This window comes from Bos indicus, chromosome 5, assembly GCF_029378745.1.
Source record: "Bos indicus isolate NIAB-ARS_2022 breed Sahiwal x Tharparkar chromosome 5, NIAB-ARS_B.indTharparkar_mat_pri_1.0, whole genome shotgun sequence".
Lineage (NCBI taxonomy): Eukaryota > Metazoa > Chordata > Mammalia > Artiodactyla > Bovidae > Bos > Bos indicus.
In genome coordinates, this window is record NC_091764.1 from 29,372,722 (window position 1) to 29,389,466 (window position 16,745).

At 41.3% G+C, this 16,745-nt stretch overlaps 1 protein-coding gene across 3 annotated transcripts in view; it reads right to left on the bottom strand.

Moving 5' to 3' along the window:
• Positions 1-16,745, bottom strand: part of DIP2B (disco interacting protein 2 homolog B) — a 229,775-nt gene that overhangs the window by 102,140 nt on the left and 110,890 nt on the right. The window lies entirely within an intron of this gene.

The window sequence follows — 16,745 nt, forward strand, 5'->3', positions numbered from 1 at the left end:
GCACAAGCTGGAATCAAGATTGCTGGGAGAAAAATCAATAACCTCAGATATGCAGATGACACCACCCTAATGGCATAAAGTCAAGAGGAACTAAAAAGGCTCTTGATGAAAGTGAAAGAGGAGAGTGAAAAAGTTGGCTTAAAGCTCAACATTCAGAAAATGAAAATCATGGCATCCGGTCCCATCACTTCATGGGAAATAGATGGGGAAACAGTGGAAACAATGTCAGACTTTATTTTGGGGGGCTCCAAAATCACTGCAGATGGTGATTTCAGCCATGAAATTAAAAGACGCTTACTCCTTGGAAGGAAAGTTATGACCAACCTAGATAGCATATTGAAAAGCAGAGACATTACTTTGCCAACAAAGGTCCGTCTAGTCAAGGCTATGGTTTTTCCAGTGGTCATGTATGGACGTGAAAGTTGGACTGTGAAGAAAGCTGAGCGCCAAAGAACTGATGCTTTTGAACTGTGGTGTTGGAAAAGACTCTTGAGAGTCCCTTGGACTGCAAGGAGATCCAACCAATCCATTCTAAAGGAGATCAGTCCTGGGTATTCTTTGGAAGGACTGATGCTAAAGCTGAAACTCCAATACTTTGGCCACCTCATGCAAAGAGTTGACTCCTTGGAGAAGACTCATGCTGGGAGCGATTGGGGGCAGGAGGAGAAGGGGATGGCAGAGGATGAGATGGCTGGATGGCATCACCGACTCGATGGACAGGAGTTTGGGTGAACTCCGGGAGTTGGTGATGGACAGGGAGGCCTGGAGTGCTGCGATTCATGGGGTCGCAAACAGTTGGACATGACTGAGCGACTGAACTGAACTGAACTGAATTTAAAACACGATCTTTGCATTACTTTTCGGAGGTACAGTGAATATATAACTGAATTACCTATCACTAATTTCTTTTTAATTAAATAAGCAGATTTGCTGCTGCTGTTGCTGCTGCTAAATTGCTTCAGTCGTGTCCGACTCTGTGCAACCCCATAGACGGCAGGCTACCAGGCTCTTCTGTCCATGGGATTTTCCAGGCAAGAGTACTGGAGTGGGGTGCCACTGCCTTCTCCAAGCAGATTTGCTAGGATAAACCAAACTACCCTGCTAAGAAACATGGCACCTTCAAATTAGATAACTAATAATCCAAAGGATGAAAAGCAGGAATATGGATTCTCGTTTCACAAAGGATGCTAACACACAATTGATATACCTTTTCTGATTCCTCTCACATTATGCTTTTACTTTGTATTTTTCAATGTAGTTAATTAGGAAAAAGAAGATAATGTGGACTAAATAAAAATTTTTTACCAAGAAATGATCCGGAGGTGAGAAGGGAAGTGAGAATTGATCTATCTGTTTGAGGAAGAACTAGAGAGAATGAACATTTCCACTGAGGATTATCTAGAGGTTATCATACATCAAACCACAAGGAAATGTAATACAGATACAGACACTTAATGAGAACTGAGTCAGATGACACTTAGCCAAGAGATCTGCGGAAACTGGTACCCACCTCCAAAAAAAAGCCTCACAACACCCTATTCACCAATTCACCAAGCAACATTAGTATGATGCTCAGCAAAGTTTAGCTCAGTCTCCTTAGGAATTTAGTCTTCCAAATGGACGAGGTCTCTTTTGGGTCTAAAATCATGGCAGACATTTCGAGGTAGCTTGTCAGAAGTGAAACCAAAAGGTTGACTTGCAGTTTCAATAAGTGGCTGACAAGTTGGTTCAGTGAGCATTCCTCGGGTGCCGAACACACGATGCCACTAACATATAGATTTCTGACAGAACAAGTGCCAAGAGAAGTCGCTCAGTCGTGTCCGACTCTTTGCGACCCCATGGACTGTAGCCCACCAGGCTCCTCCATCCATGGAATTTTCTAGGCAAGAGTACTGGAATGGGTTGCCATTTCCTTCTCCAGGGGATCTTCCTGACTTTGACTCAAATGTGTAACACACTTGCTTCAAGTTCAAGAGAGGTGATATAAAAAACCAAAACAATAAAAATTAATTCCTAGGAACTCAATCACTTTAAGTGTAACATGGGAGCTCAATAATGAAACTCTGCAGCTTATCTTTTTGAATGTGAATAATCACTCTCCAAGTTATTATAAATTTTATCTTCTAAAAACTTCTATTTCCATGAAGTTTTTTTTTTTTAACATAAAGATTTCCAGATAGATTTCATTTGTGCATTGAAAAAATGGAAAGCAAATAAAATAAAGTGTCAGTAGTAATTATCTCAGGGCAATGAGACCGGATGTTTTACTTTCCCATATGCTTTACTGGGTTTCTATAATTTAGAAAAGTTCTCTTTTTCAGTATATAAAAATAATGTATGTTCATTATAGAACATCAAGATAACAGTTAAGTATAAAGAAAAAAATAAAAATGACACTGGATTTTCTTAATTTGAAGGTCATACCACGGAGAGCAGATTCTTACCAAAATAGGTTAAAATAATATCCAGTTTTCAGCTTCCTAGATAAATTACAACACTGTGAGCAGAATTTTTCCAACCTTCTAAAACCAACTGTCTTCTTCTCCTTTCCCCCAAAGCAACTGGTAATTCAGTGCATATCTGAAGGTGAGAGGGAGGAAACTATGTCCTGGTTGGATTAAACAATTTTTGGATGGCTTACTTGCTTCCTTAGCTCACTTGCCAGGGCAACAATGCATCACAGAAGGAAAGCAGGAAACATGGACCACCAGTCTCCTGAAAGAGGAGGAGGGGTCTGGGGGCACAGGGGCCCAGCCAGGCATTATTTAATAGCATGCTCAGCATCAGCTGGGCAGGCAAGATGCTGCTTAAAGAGGACCATGCCCTGGCCATGGTTTCACACTCCAACGACATCTCAGGAATCACCTGGGGCCCAAAAGCAGAGCTTTCTATAGTTTGAATAAGATGTGCACTATTTCACTACCACAGTAAGAAGCTAAAAAAAAGCAAAGATGGAATTAACTACAAGTATCAACATGATATGTATTAAATGCCATGAAAAGTGAAAAACTATGCAAACATATAAAAGGGTCTCAAGTGATAAAAGAACACAAAATATTATGTATATTATTACAACTGTGTATGTAAAACTATTCATCGATAATTATACGGACTGGAGGGCACATAAAATCCCTCAAGTAGTTAGGATGAGGTAGTGATAGCTGCTGTGGAGAAATTGATCATTTTATTTAACTAAATATAGGTTAAGTGCTGAGGAGAGCTGAGAACCTCATAAATCAAGCCTTCTTCAAAACTTCTAAATTCTAGAGCAAAACATCCTTGAGCTTCAAAGAAAAGGATTACTGCTGATTACAACATACAGTGACCACTTCAGTTTAGGGGTTCCCGGATCTTTCAGTCTGTTATACTCAGTATCCACTAGGGGTCACCCTTATGTTTAAATAGGGATGATAGAATGTTTAACAATAAGTTTAGACAAATTTTCATCTCTTCTACAACACAAAGCCTCCTTTCTCAATGGTCAACATGTACATAATTTACTGTTCTCTGACAGAAAGAGACAACAGAGTCTCCCATGATTCTATTGTTGGAACATAACAACAATGATAACCTGGAAAAGAAGCTGATCTTTACTATAAACTACGCAAAATTTCCAATTCAGGTACATGGAAGAAAGCCAACTTCAGCTTCTTATCTTTCAACTCTGCCAATGATTTAACAGAAATTTTCATCTGCAAGAGTTATAGAGGGAAGGAGGATGTGCTCTGAGAACCAAGGAATACAATGCTTCAACTTAGAGTGATCAGAGTAGACATGCTCACTGGTCTCAGTGCAGGTGTCCAGAGAAGTTAGACACCTTTTTCTTCAATTTAGCGCTCATAATAAATAAGTGATCATTCATTCATGTATATCTTTTACATCATGATATGTGCTGAGAGGGGGAAAAACAAGGTTCTCTGAGCCTACACAATGAGGGATTTAATTTATACTAGAGTTTTAGGGGCAGTCTGTTAAAAGGAGACTCTGATGTAGGTTTCAGTTAGGCTTAGGAGTGGTGGGGGTGGGGGTGTTCCTGGGGGAGGGGCCACTTTATACAAAAGCACAGTATTCTAAGTCCAGTGAGGGAGAAAAATCTTGACAAGTCTGAGGAAGATCGAAGGGGCTGAAGCACAGTGAAAGAGGTGGAGTGAGACAAAATGAGGCTGGAGAAGAAAAGCGGGGTCAGGTCACTTTGTCCTAAACCAAAAGAGCAGCCTTTGAAGGGATTTGGACAGGAAATGACAAAATAACAATGATAATACAGTTCTGTGGCTCTTTAAACTTTCGAAACACCATCTCATTTTATATTCACAATAACATTATCTGATAGATATCATTAAGGAAGCAGGACACCCATCACAGATTAAATTTATTTTCCTACAGTGAGAGTGTGTCCATAATCACCTTGAATCATTATATAAGCAGAGCCTCCACTCCCATCTCCACCCTCCACCCTGGGTGAAGGTACCCTGAATCACTCAGAGATTCTTCCATGAACGCTCACTGAGGAGAGCCTTCCTCAGAAAGTTGAGTGATTAACCAGCCCTACTGCCTGCGGGTAGGGAGGAAAGAGTCTGCATTTCAAGTATGGAAAGGGGCCACCTGCCATGGTGAATCCTAGCGGTGGATTCTGGGAGGGAGAAGAACTGGAGGTTCTGGGTCTGAGAAGCTTCCCAGGCCACTTGGCATCAGGAAAATGGCTGTGTGTGGGCTAAAAGAACACAATACCAAGAGCTTTGCCCTGAGAATTCAAGTGGGGTGTCTTGGCTGAGCCTAGCAGAGTGGGGTCCCTTCCTTAGAGTGGCTGAGGCGGGACCCAGGTTTAGCATTGGGTTAGCATTACTGATCACAAAGTAAGGACTGGTTTTCAACAGCACCCCATGAGGCATTGAGGGGCAGCAGCAGACAATGGGGCTCTTCCCTTTCGGATGTGGAAGCTGCACTGACCACCTCTCCTCCTGCACTAGCGGTGTCCCAGGGGGTTCCTGGATAATCCAAAAGGAAAGAGAAACCCAAAGAGAAAAACGGTGGACTTCCTTCTAATGAGGCATACGGGGACAAATAAGATTGTAATGCATGCTCCAGTTCATAGTGACTGTACTGCTGTTCAAATCTAGCAAATAAAAGGGCAGAACTGGGACTGGAATGTTCTTTTCGGTATGCTGTGATCCTCACTTGGGAGGAAACTTCTGTATTAAAATGCGATAGTGGAAATACAATAGATCCCACCCTTCCACTCTCATCACAAAAAAAGCCACAGAACTCTATCTCAGTTCAGTTCAGTAGCTCAATCATTTCCGACTCTTTGCAACCCCATGGACTGCAGCACACCAGGTTTCCCTGTCCATCACCAACTTCCGGAGCCTACTCAAACTCATGCCCGTCGCGTCAGTGATGCCATCCAACCATCTCATCCTCTGTCATCCTCTGCTCCTCCCGCCCTCAATCTTTCCCAGCATCAGGGTCTTTTCCCATGAGTCAGTTCTTTGTATCAGGTGGACAAAGTATTGGAGTTTTAGCTTCAACATCAGTCCTTCCAATGAATATTCAAGACTGATTTCCTTTAGGATGGACTGGTTGGATCTCCTTGTGGTCCAAGGGACTCTCAAGAGTCTTCTCCAACACCATAGTTCAAAACCATCACTTCCTCAGCACTGTCCAACTCTCACATTCATACATGACTACTGGAAAAACCGTAGCTTTGACTAGATGGACCTTTGTTGGCAAAATAATGTCTCTGCTTTTTAATATGCTGTCTAGGTTGGTCATAGCTTTTCTTCCAACGAGCAAGCATCTTTTAATTTCAAGGCTGCAATCACCATCTGCAGTGAGTTTGGAGCCCCCAAAAATAAAGCCAGCCACTGTTTCCCCATCTATTTGTCATGAAGTAATGGGACTGGATGCCAATGATCTTAGTTTCCTGAATGTTGAGCTTTAAGCCAACTTTTTCACTCTCCTCTTTCACTTTCATCAAGAGGCTCTTTAGTTCCTCTTCATTTTCTGCCATAAGGGTGGTGTCATCTCCATAACTGAGGTTATTGATATTTCTCCCGGCAATCTTGATCCAGCTTCTGCTTCATCCAGTCTCGCATTTCGCATGATGTACTCTGCATAGAAGTTAAATAAACAGGGTGCCAATATTCAGCCTTGATGTACTCCTTTCCCTATTTGGAACCAGCCTGTTGTTCCATGTCCACTTCGAACTGTTGCTTCCTGACCTGCATATAGGTTTCTCAAGAGGCAGGTCAGGTGGTCTGGTATTCCCATCTCTTTCAGAATTTTCCACAGTTTGTTGTGATCCACACAGTCAAAGGCTTTGGCATAGTCAATAAAGCAAAAGTAAATATTTTTCTGGAACTCTCTTGCTTTTTCCATGATACAGCAGATGTTGGCAATTTGATCTCTGGTTCCTCTGCCTTTTCTAAATCCAGCTTGGACATCTGGAAGTTCATGGTTCACGTACTGTTGAAACCTGGCTTGGAGAATTTTGAACATTACTTTGCTAGCGAGTGAGATGTGTGCAATTGTGCGGTAGTTTGAGCATTCTTTGGCATTGCCTTTCTTTGGGATTGGAATGAAAACTGCCCTTTTCCAGTCCTGTGGCCACTGCTGAGTTTTTCAGATTTGCTGGCATATTGAGTGCAGCACTTTCACAGCATCATCTTTTAGGATTTGGAATAGCTCAACTGGAATTCCATCACCTCCACTAGCTTTGTTCGCAGTGATGCTTCCTAAGGCCCACTTGACTTCACATTCCAGGATGTCTGGCTCTAGGTAAGTGATCACACCATCATGGTTATCTGTCTACCTAATATTTACATATCTGGGAATGTTCTATAGCATTCCAAAATGCTGTTCTTGATTTCAACAGCCAGTTTCAGGTTCATGTCCCTTTGCATTTCCTCAGTATTTTGTTTAGAACTTTCTTACAGGGCTTTTTTTCCCTCTGTATTTTATGATTATTTGTATACCTATCTTATCTTTCCTATTAAAGTATAAATAAACTTGAGGTCAGAGATCTTAACTCATTTTGTATATCCTGCAGTAATTAACTGGGTCCTATACTGCAAGCACCCAAATTTTGGGTTAAGATAAATAATTATGATCTTGTCTGTCTCTTCATTTCCACCAATGATAGGGGGAGTGGCTGGAAAAACCAAAGACAAAAATGAAGAGGTACCAACCGTTAATCTCAGAAGTCTGCTTATCTGTGTATCTCTAAGCCACACAATGTTTATGCAAAAATTTGTGCCTCTCAAAATCTTCATACAATCATATGAGGTCATTAAGAAAAACAGGATCATGGACTATCCTTGAGAGGAGTTATCAGAGTCTTTAGAGAAAAAGGATAAAATTTCCAAGGCTTTCTTTTGTTTTCTTCTAATTTGGTTATACACACATTTGCACAATCTCAAAGGCAGAACTGAACTCAGAAGGGCCGTGATGGAAGGGCTGGGGAACATCTGGCAAGCTCAGAGTATGTACATACACTGGAACACTGGTGAGCAAATACCCTCCAGCAAAGTAGGCAGCAAGCACAAAAGGAATCTGAATTTGTGAAAAAACTTTGGATCACCAGTACTTCTTACCAGGGCAAGCTAGAAAATGCCAACACATAACCATATTCATAAACTGACATACTGCTGCTGCTAAGTTGCTTCAGTCGTGTCCGACTCTATGTGACTCCACAGAGCAGCCCACTAGGCTCTCCTGTCCCTGGGATTCTCCAGGCAAGAACACTGGAGTGGGTTGCCATTTCCTTCTCCAATGCATGGAAGTGAAGTGATAGTGAAGTCACTCAGTCGTGTCCGACTCTTAGCGACCCCATGAACTACAGCCCACCAGGCTCCTCCGTCTATGGGATTCTCCAGGCAAGAGTACTGGAGTGGGGTGCCATTCTTACCCCTAAAAGGACTGTAGGTAAGGGCCTAGGGAAAAAATAATTGAGGAAATCTAGGCCAGGAAGGAATATATAAAAGGCGAGATCCTCTTTTGAAGCAGAAGACAAATACAATTAAATGCAGTGAAAGACAGCAGGACAAAGTCAAAGGATAAAGGAAGAAAAACAAATACACAAAGGTCACAATGATCTCAAACACACGAAGACAGAATGGAATGTGTACATCAATGCCATCAAAAACAGAAGCTGCCGTAATGTCCTAAAGCAAAGGATGTGGGTCCAAGAGAAGATGCCTTGTTGGACTTCACGGCAGTTTTAAACAGTGTAGAATTGCAAAACAGAACTGAGACAGGGCTCTACCTTGGAACCACCCAGAGAAGGGAGGCTGCCGAGTTAATCTAATCAGGCTGTGATAAGAGACCGTTTGATCAGCTTGCTGGTGCACAGCCAGCAAAAGAGGCACCGACGTCTTTGAAATCTTTCAGATTGATAGAAACGACCTTTGTACAGTTTTGAACAGTCTTCAAATAGAAATGTTAGAATAAAGTATTCTGATTAAACATAGCAGAATAACACATCTCCCTATCCCCTCAGTTCAATTCAGTTCAGTCGCTCAGTTGTGTCCGACTCTTTGCGACCCCATGAATTGCAGCACGCCAGGCCTCCCTGTCCATCACCAACTCCCAGAGTTCACTCAGACTCATGTCCATTGAGTCAGTGATGCCGTCCAGCCATCTCATCCTCTGTCGTCCCCTTCTCCTCCTGCCCCCAACCCCTTCCAGCATCAGAGTCTTTTGCAATGAGTCAGCCCTTCGCATGAGGTGGCCAAAGTACTGGAGTTTCAGCTTCAGCATCATTCCCTCCAAAGAAATCCCAGGGCTGATCTCCTTCAGAATGGACTGGTTGGATCTCCTTGCAGTCCAAAGGACTCTCAAGAGTCTTCTCCAACACCACAGTTCAAAAGCATCAGTTCTTCGGCACTCAGCCTTCTTCACAGTCCAACTCTCACATCCATACATGACCACTGGAAAAACCATAGCCTTGACTAGACGGACCTTTGTTGGCAAAGGAATGTCTCTGCTTTTGAATATGCTATCTAGGTTGGTCATAACTTTCCTTCCAAGGAGTAAGCGTCTTTTAATTTCATGGCTGCAGTCACCATCTGTAGTGATTTTGGAGCCCAAAAAAATAAAGTCTGACACTGTTTCCACTGTTTCCCCATCTATTTCCCATGAAGTGATGGGACCGGATGCCATGATCTTCGTTTTCTGAACGTTGAGGTTTAAGCCAACTTTTTCACTCTCCTCTTTCACTTTCATCAAGAGGCTTTTTAGTTCCTCTTCACTTTCTGCCATAAGGGTGGTGTCATCTGCATATCTGAGGTTATTGATATTTCTCCCGGCAATCTTGATTCCAGCTTGTGCTTCTTCCAGTCCAGCGTTTCTCATGATGTACTCTGCATATAAGTTAAAAAAGCAGGGTGACAATACATAACCTTGACGTACTCCTTTTACTATTTGGAACCAGTCTGTTGTTCCATATCCAATTCTAACTGTTGCTTCCTGACCTGCATACAGATTTCTCAAGAGGCAGATCGGGCGGTCTGGTATTCCCATCTCTTTCAGAATTTTCCACAGTTTATTGTGATCCACACAGTCAAAGGCTTTGGCATAGTCAATAAAGCAGAAATAGATGTTATTTCTGGAACTCTCTTGCTTTTTCCATGATCCAGCGGATGTTGGCAATTTGATCTCTGGTTCCTCTGCCTTTTCTAAAACCAGCTTGAACATCAGGAAGTTCACGGTTCACGTATTGCTGAAGCCTGGCTTGGAGAATTTTGAGCATTACTTCACTAGCATGTGAGATGAGTGCAATTGTGCGGTAGTTTGAGCATTCTTTGGCATTGCCTTTCTTTGGGATTGGAATGAAAACTGCCCTTTTCCAGTCCTGTGGCCACTGCTGAGTTTTCCAAATTTGCTGGCATATTGAGTGCAGCACTTTCACAGCATCATCTTTCAGGATTTGAAAGAGCTCAACTGGAATTCCATCACCTCCACTAGCTTTGTTCGCAGTGATGCTTTCTAAGGCCCACTGGACTTCACATTCTACTCTTTCCCAAAACACCACTAGAAAGATAATGAAGGCCTCTAGCAGGATAAGGGAACAATCAGTTCAGGAAGAGAGATGGCATCAAGAGTTGTCTCTAGAAATAACAATAAAATGATGGATTAACTGTTTAAAAAAAAAAAAAAGGAAATGTAATCCTAGTAAACCAAGTGATTTCGCTGTGAATAATATTTATATTATTTGATATTTGATTATTTATATAATCAAAATAAGGCAAGCACTGAATGCTGATTTAGCAATAACAAAAGTAATACACTGAAAATGCAGTGCACAATGAGTATGAGATGGGAGATGAGAAGCAAGGATAAAGGGAAAAGGAGTGTGTGGTATCCAGGGGGTTGGGGAGGAATGAATAAGAAGAAAAAATTCTAATTTTTTATAGTAGGAAATGAATAAATAATGTCTCATGTTGGGGGAAAAAAAAGTCAAGATGTACTGGTAAAATGTTACACAGAAATAGAGAGATAAACACCAGAAGAAACGGTTAAAACAGTTGAAAGACGTGGTCTCTGGGGAAGAAGAGGATACTGCTTATTTTTGTTGTTGTTACAAACCTCACAGTAGTATTTGATTATTTAAAACAGATTCATTAATTTCATTTTAAAAGTAAAAAAATGAAGAGGAATGCTAAATCTCCAATGAAAATCAATATGCTCTGTACAATCTCTTGAGATTTAGCAGACCTAAACGAAAAGATCTACTGAAGGTGGAGACAAGTTGCCAGGGTCAGTAATTCTCCAATCCGGAGAGTAGTCTGCTTCTTTCACTACCTGACACTTTCATCTTCACAGATGTTTATGTGGTCAGTCACTCAGTCATGTCCGACTCTGCAACGCCATGGACTGTAGCCCACCAGGCTCCTCTGTCCGTGGGATTTCCCAGGCAAGAATACTGCAGTGGATTGCCACTGCCTTCTCCAAGGGGATCTTCCTGACCCGGGGATAGAACCCACGTCTTCTACACTGGCAGGTGGATTCTTTACCACTGCGCCACCTGGGAAGCTGACAGATGTTTATGCAAGGAAATATTTCTAAATTCTAAATATTCCTTCTGTTTAGTTCCATCTACTATGTGCCGGATACTCATGCCACAAACTGGGGATGTAAAGAATTAAAAATAAAAATAAAAGAAAATGTTCCTGATTTTAAAGACCTTACGAGTCCTATGTGGGAAAAATACACATGAACAAATCATAATCTATTGGGTAGTCAGAGAGAGATTCTTAAAAATGCAACTCAAGAAAAAAAAAAAAATGCAACTCAGATCATGGGAGTGTGGACTGTTTGTGATAGAGCTGGTCAAGGAAGCTGTCTTAGTGATAGTCCTAGTTGAGCAAACCACTAGCAGACAAGAGAGCAAGCCAGGGGATCTCAGGCTGTCTTGTCCAATGCTAGTTGGTTGTCTCAACAGTACTTGGAACACAGAAAGCACTTAGTAAACACATGCTGACCTGAGGTTCTGTCAGCAAACCCATATCGAAATATTATAAACTCTTTTCTATTAAAACCACTTGGAAATAATCAGCTACTTGTATCCAAAGTATGTTCAAGATTAGACTACAGGATCAGACTGGGATGCTATCTCACTACGCAGAACCTTTCATTTTCCTCTAACTCCAAGAACAGCCAAGAGTGACTAATTTACAGAGGAGTGAGAGCATATGTGGTCTGAAAATTCAATTCTTTGGGCCATGCCAAAAGACAGCTAATTTCTGGCCTCTTCTCTCTGCGAAGCTGCTAACTAAGGCATGTGGGAAGCTTTATATCTAGACTCTCGTAGCTTCCAGTGACTGAAAGATGTTCTATGGGTTACTCCTTTTGAAGAGCATATGGCTCAGAATAAGTAGACATAGGACTTTCCTGGTGGTCCAATGGTTAAGAACCTGCCTGCCACTGCAGGGGACATGGACTGAATCCCTGGAATGGAAGATTTCACATGCTGTTGGGCAGCTGAGTCCATGAGCCACAACTATTAAAGCCCAGGCACCCTAGAGTCCAGAAGGTGCAGCAAGAGAAACCGTAACAATGAGAAAAACTCGCACACCACAACCAGAGAGCAGCTCCTGCTCTCTGCAACCTGAGAAAAGCCCCTGCAGCAACCAAGACCCGGCACAGCCAAAAATAAAGAAATAATTTTTAAAAAGAACAAGGAGATATGTACCTGCCACATCCTCATTTCTCCTTTGTCTCTCACAGGGAGAGCATCCTGAGGCCCTGGATATGGATTTAATCTTTATCAAGATATGAATTTCACACAGCCTGGCCCTTAAATATCAGATAAAATTTGGGTTTGGTGTAAAGAAACAACAATCAGTTCCAATGCTGGCGGGTTTAAGTGACTTTCAAGGGTAGTTTTGACACATCAGATTTTTGTCATACAGTAAGTTTAAAATCTAGCCCCTGTGGTGATAGTGAATTCAGCTATGTTTATCACCCCAACTGTCCTTACTCAATGTCCACTAAGTATTTTCTTCAACCTTGTGTTCTCGTCCCTATTTCCCCATTTTTCCTGTTAGACTGTTTTTTTTTTTTTTTCTGAAGTCCTATTTTAAAGATTTATGTAACATTTGAAAAAAAAAATCTAAAATATACATAAATATGCACCCCAAGATAACTCCAGATCAATTCTGTACAGAAAATCACTCACTAAATTTTTAGATAAGCATGTGCACCTAATTGTTCTAGTAGCACAATGCTGCAAGCAGTATTAATTTTTTCTTTCAAGAGAGATTAGTGGAGAATGTTACTTTTATACACTATACTCAAGGAGCCACCCTCAATGGAGCACCTCACAACTGGAAAACAATGAAATCCAACAAGATGACAGTGTTTGAAAGAGATTCAATCCCTCTAGAAGTAAGAAGTAGCAAACTCCTACTAAAAGTGTTAAACTGACTTTCATTTCATTTAATTCTATTCAGTAAGCTTAAAATCTGGGCTTCCCAGAGGCTCAGTGGTAAAGCATCTACATGCAATGCAGGAGACTCAGGTTCGATCCCTGACTCGGGAAGATCTCCTGGGGTAGCAAATGGCTACCCACTCTAGTATTCTTGCTGGGAGAATCCCATGGACAGAGAAGCACAGTAGGCTACAGTGCATAGAGTTGTAGAGAGTTGGACATAACTGAGAACGCATGCATGCATGCAGGCATAAAATCTTCATTTAAATCCAACATCATTAAAAAAAAAAACAACTAAATACCTCCTTCAAAATCTACAAAGATAAAGGAGGTAAAAATGTCGAAGGGTAATCTTTTCTTTTGCTACAGAACCTGTATAATATAACCAGCCCTACAAACAATCCATTTCTGGGAAAGATTAATAGGTTTAAGAACAAAGGTGGGAAAAGTGATAAACGCTAATTGAGAGAACTTTTTACCACTAAGAAACTCTGATTAAAATATGTAACTATTGCAAGATGAACTTCAGGAAGAAGGAAATTGAACTGAGAGGAAAGAGTCATATATGCAAAGGAACAGTGAACAAAGAAACAGATATTAACTACTATTAACTACACAGAACAATAATAACTAATAATTGAGGGGTATATAGACAAGCAGGTACTAAAAATGCATTTGTTCTTAAAGTTCTCATGTTGTTTGGGAGGAGAATTAAAGTTCTAATTGTGACTTGATTTTGAACAGGCATGTTCTCCGACCACAGTCAAATGGAGAAACACTCACCTTTGTAAAGAAAACTGAAAACCTAAGCATCTGACTCAGGAAACTTAGAAAAGGAGTGTAAGGAAGAAAAACATACAGAAGCTGAAAATGATAAATGAGAAAATAAAGACACACTAAAAAGATCAACAAAATTAAAAGCTTGTTCTTTGAAATGACAAACCTCTGGGAAGACTGATCAAGAGAAAAAATAGAAGAGATAAAGAGTTATACACAAACAAAGCAAAGGCTTTAAAAATAAAGAGAATACTGTCATTAACAATAAATTTGAAAACTTATACAAAACAAACTCCTAGAAAAATTAAACTTATAAAAACTAACTCATGAAGAAGCAGAAAATGTAACTTGGTAACAGGCAAGAGATGGGGAATGAAGAGACTGCTGAGATGACTTTTAAGCCTAGTTGTTGGGCTTACGAATGGGAGTTCTATTCACTCAGAAGTGGAAACCAGAAGTCTGGGAGATGCTGTATAATGTATTAATAATTTTGTGTGAATGTACACATGTAGGGAGGGGAAGGTGCTGCTGGTACAGGTGGTGTGAGCATAAGTCATACGTAACATTTAATGGATATGTTTGGATAGGTTGAAATGAAGGTTCCTTTAAGATATATAAATGGAGTTGTTAAATATGCAGCTGGAACTATGATCAGGAGTTCAGGAGAGATCTGAGTTGAAGATACATATTTAAGAGTTATCTATAAATGATAATTAAAGCCACAGGGATGGCTGAAAAGCTCTAGAGAGACAGAGCACTGTTTCTCCATACCAGCAACTGCAGCATCATCTGGGAACCCAACACAAATGCAAAGTCTCAAACCTCAGCCTGGACCAGCTGAATCAGAAACACTGAGAACGACAGGGTCCTGCAATCTGTATATACAAGTTCTCCAGTGATCCCAATGCAGGCTAAAATTTGTGAACCACTGCTGTAGAGTGAGATGTCAAGAGGGCTTGAGGCTTTGCCTTGAGAATTCCAAGATTTAACAGAAGAGGAGGAGCCTGCAAAGAGATGACTAGGAGCAACAAGAAGAGGGGAGTGAGAAAATGCGGAGAGTATTTCTAAAGAAGTGTTTCAAGAGATAGACTGGCAAGGGACTGGGACAGGCTGAGAAGTGAACAGGTGCTGAGAAAACAGGGATAATAAGCAGAGACAGTTCTCAGCAGTCTCATCATAAAGGAGAGATAGGGTAAAGGTGGGAGTGGTAGACTAAGCAATTTTTTTAAAGAGAAGAGTAATGAGCATACTGATCTGCTGGGATAAGAATCTGGCTCAGAGGGAGAGGGTGCCTGCACAGGAGCATCAGGGGAGCTGACAGCAGCAGCACGCCAAGGGGGCAATGCAGCTGTCCGCCTCAGTGGGAGCAGATTTTTACTACTTACAGCATTTAGAATTGCTATCCATGGTGATAAGAAAAGGCAGACCAACTTTTTGTTGGCTTTATTACCACTTTTCAAATTTCTACAGATACTGCACCCCTCACTGCCTGCACCAGAGTGGCTCACTCCCACTGGCCTCTGCTTGGTGTCACTGGGTGATAGGATAAGGTTTCTGAAAAGGGAGGAGGGGGTGGGAGCCTGAGCACTGGTGGAAGGACTGCCCTTGGCTAGGATGGAGAGGCCACGTTTTCAACCAGAAGGCAGGAGGTCATAAACATGATGGGCACTAATATGGTGAGTTTGAAGTTCTGATAGCAGGAAGCTGAAAGAGCTGCCATCAAATGACTTCTATTTCCCCCATGAGATCTCGTGCACAACCATCCCTACTGTGAGATGCCATGTCACACTCCCTTGGCCTGCTTTAATTAAACGTCTGATTCGTCAAATCCACGCTCACTAAGCAACCTTCTATATGTGATCAAGCTCCCCATGTAGGCCTGCCCGCGGGGCAAGAATGTGCTGACCACACAGACTAGAGTGTGTCTCAGTGGTTTCTCATAATAAATTGATAAACTGGTTTTTGAATATGATTTAGTTTCTATATAACCTGATTACAGAGAGCAGACGGAGCATGGTCCTTTTTATAGTTACATTCCTTACTGAGTTATTTTCTCAGGATCTGATTGCTTTTGCACAAAGTGACTACAGTAAATCTCTGGGCCTACAGAGGCATGGGCCAGATCCATAATTAAGCAGCCAATCAGAGGACTCCCCTTCTGTGACATGCCTTGCTCAGCAAAAGCTGGTGTTTCATTAGCTGTCGCTGGCCTGATTTCTACCTCTTTCTACATCCATCTGTTCATTAAGATACTTTAAACTGGCTATCTAGGCATTGACCTACTAGTTTTTACAGGGAGGAATTTCCAAAAATAGTGCAGGAAATAAAACAAGGACTTTGGTGAAATCTATTGGTATACCACCATTATTCATTTATTTATTCCATTATTCATTCAACAAATATTTACAAACTATATACCTTGTGCAAGGCTTAACATTAGAACCATGGGGGCTCCAAAGTCCTCAAGGGATTTATAATCCAGAAATAAAAGCAATGATTATTAGTTCCACAAATAAAACAGTCGTGTGGAAACGGACTCTGACTGCAGAGGGGAAATGAGAAATAAAGAAAAAATTCCTCATAGTAAAAGTGATTAAAGTAGAAACAGGCCATCAGAGGAAATCCTGGATGCTGAGTAACTTCAAAAATATGATGACTTAGAAACAGACAGCCTTGCCTAGAGGCAAAGGTTCCAGCAACCCATCTGGAAATAAGCACAAAAGTGACTCAGGACTTTCTGATATATAAAGAACATGCCAGTCTTTCTGCACAAGTCAGGCTGCAAAAAGGTTTATTTAGGGTTCTTATCCCCAAATCCCCAGGTACTGCAGTCTTTGGTTTGTTCTGCAATACTGAATCTGTCCCTCCTTCTTATCTTTGCCTCCCTTGCTCCCGCCCATCACGGTTCATACTCGAGCATCAGATGCAGTCTTTCTATGACCTAGAATCTTCTGCCACTGAATCATGTCAGTGGCACACAGACACAGTGACCACCACCCAAGCTCTGTATGAAGGATTTGATGACCTTGGGTATTTTTAAAGT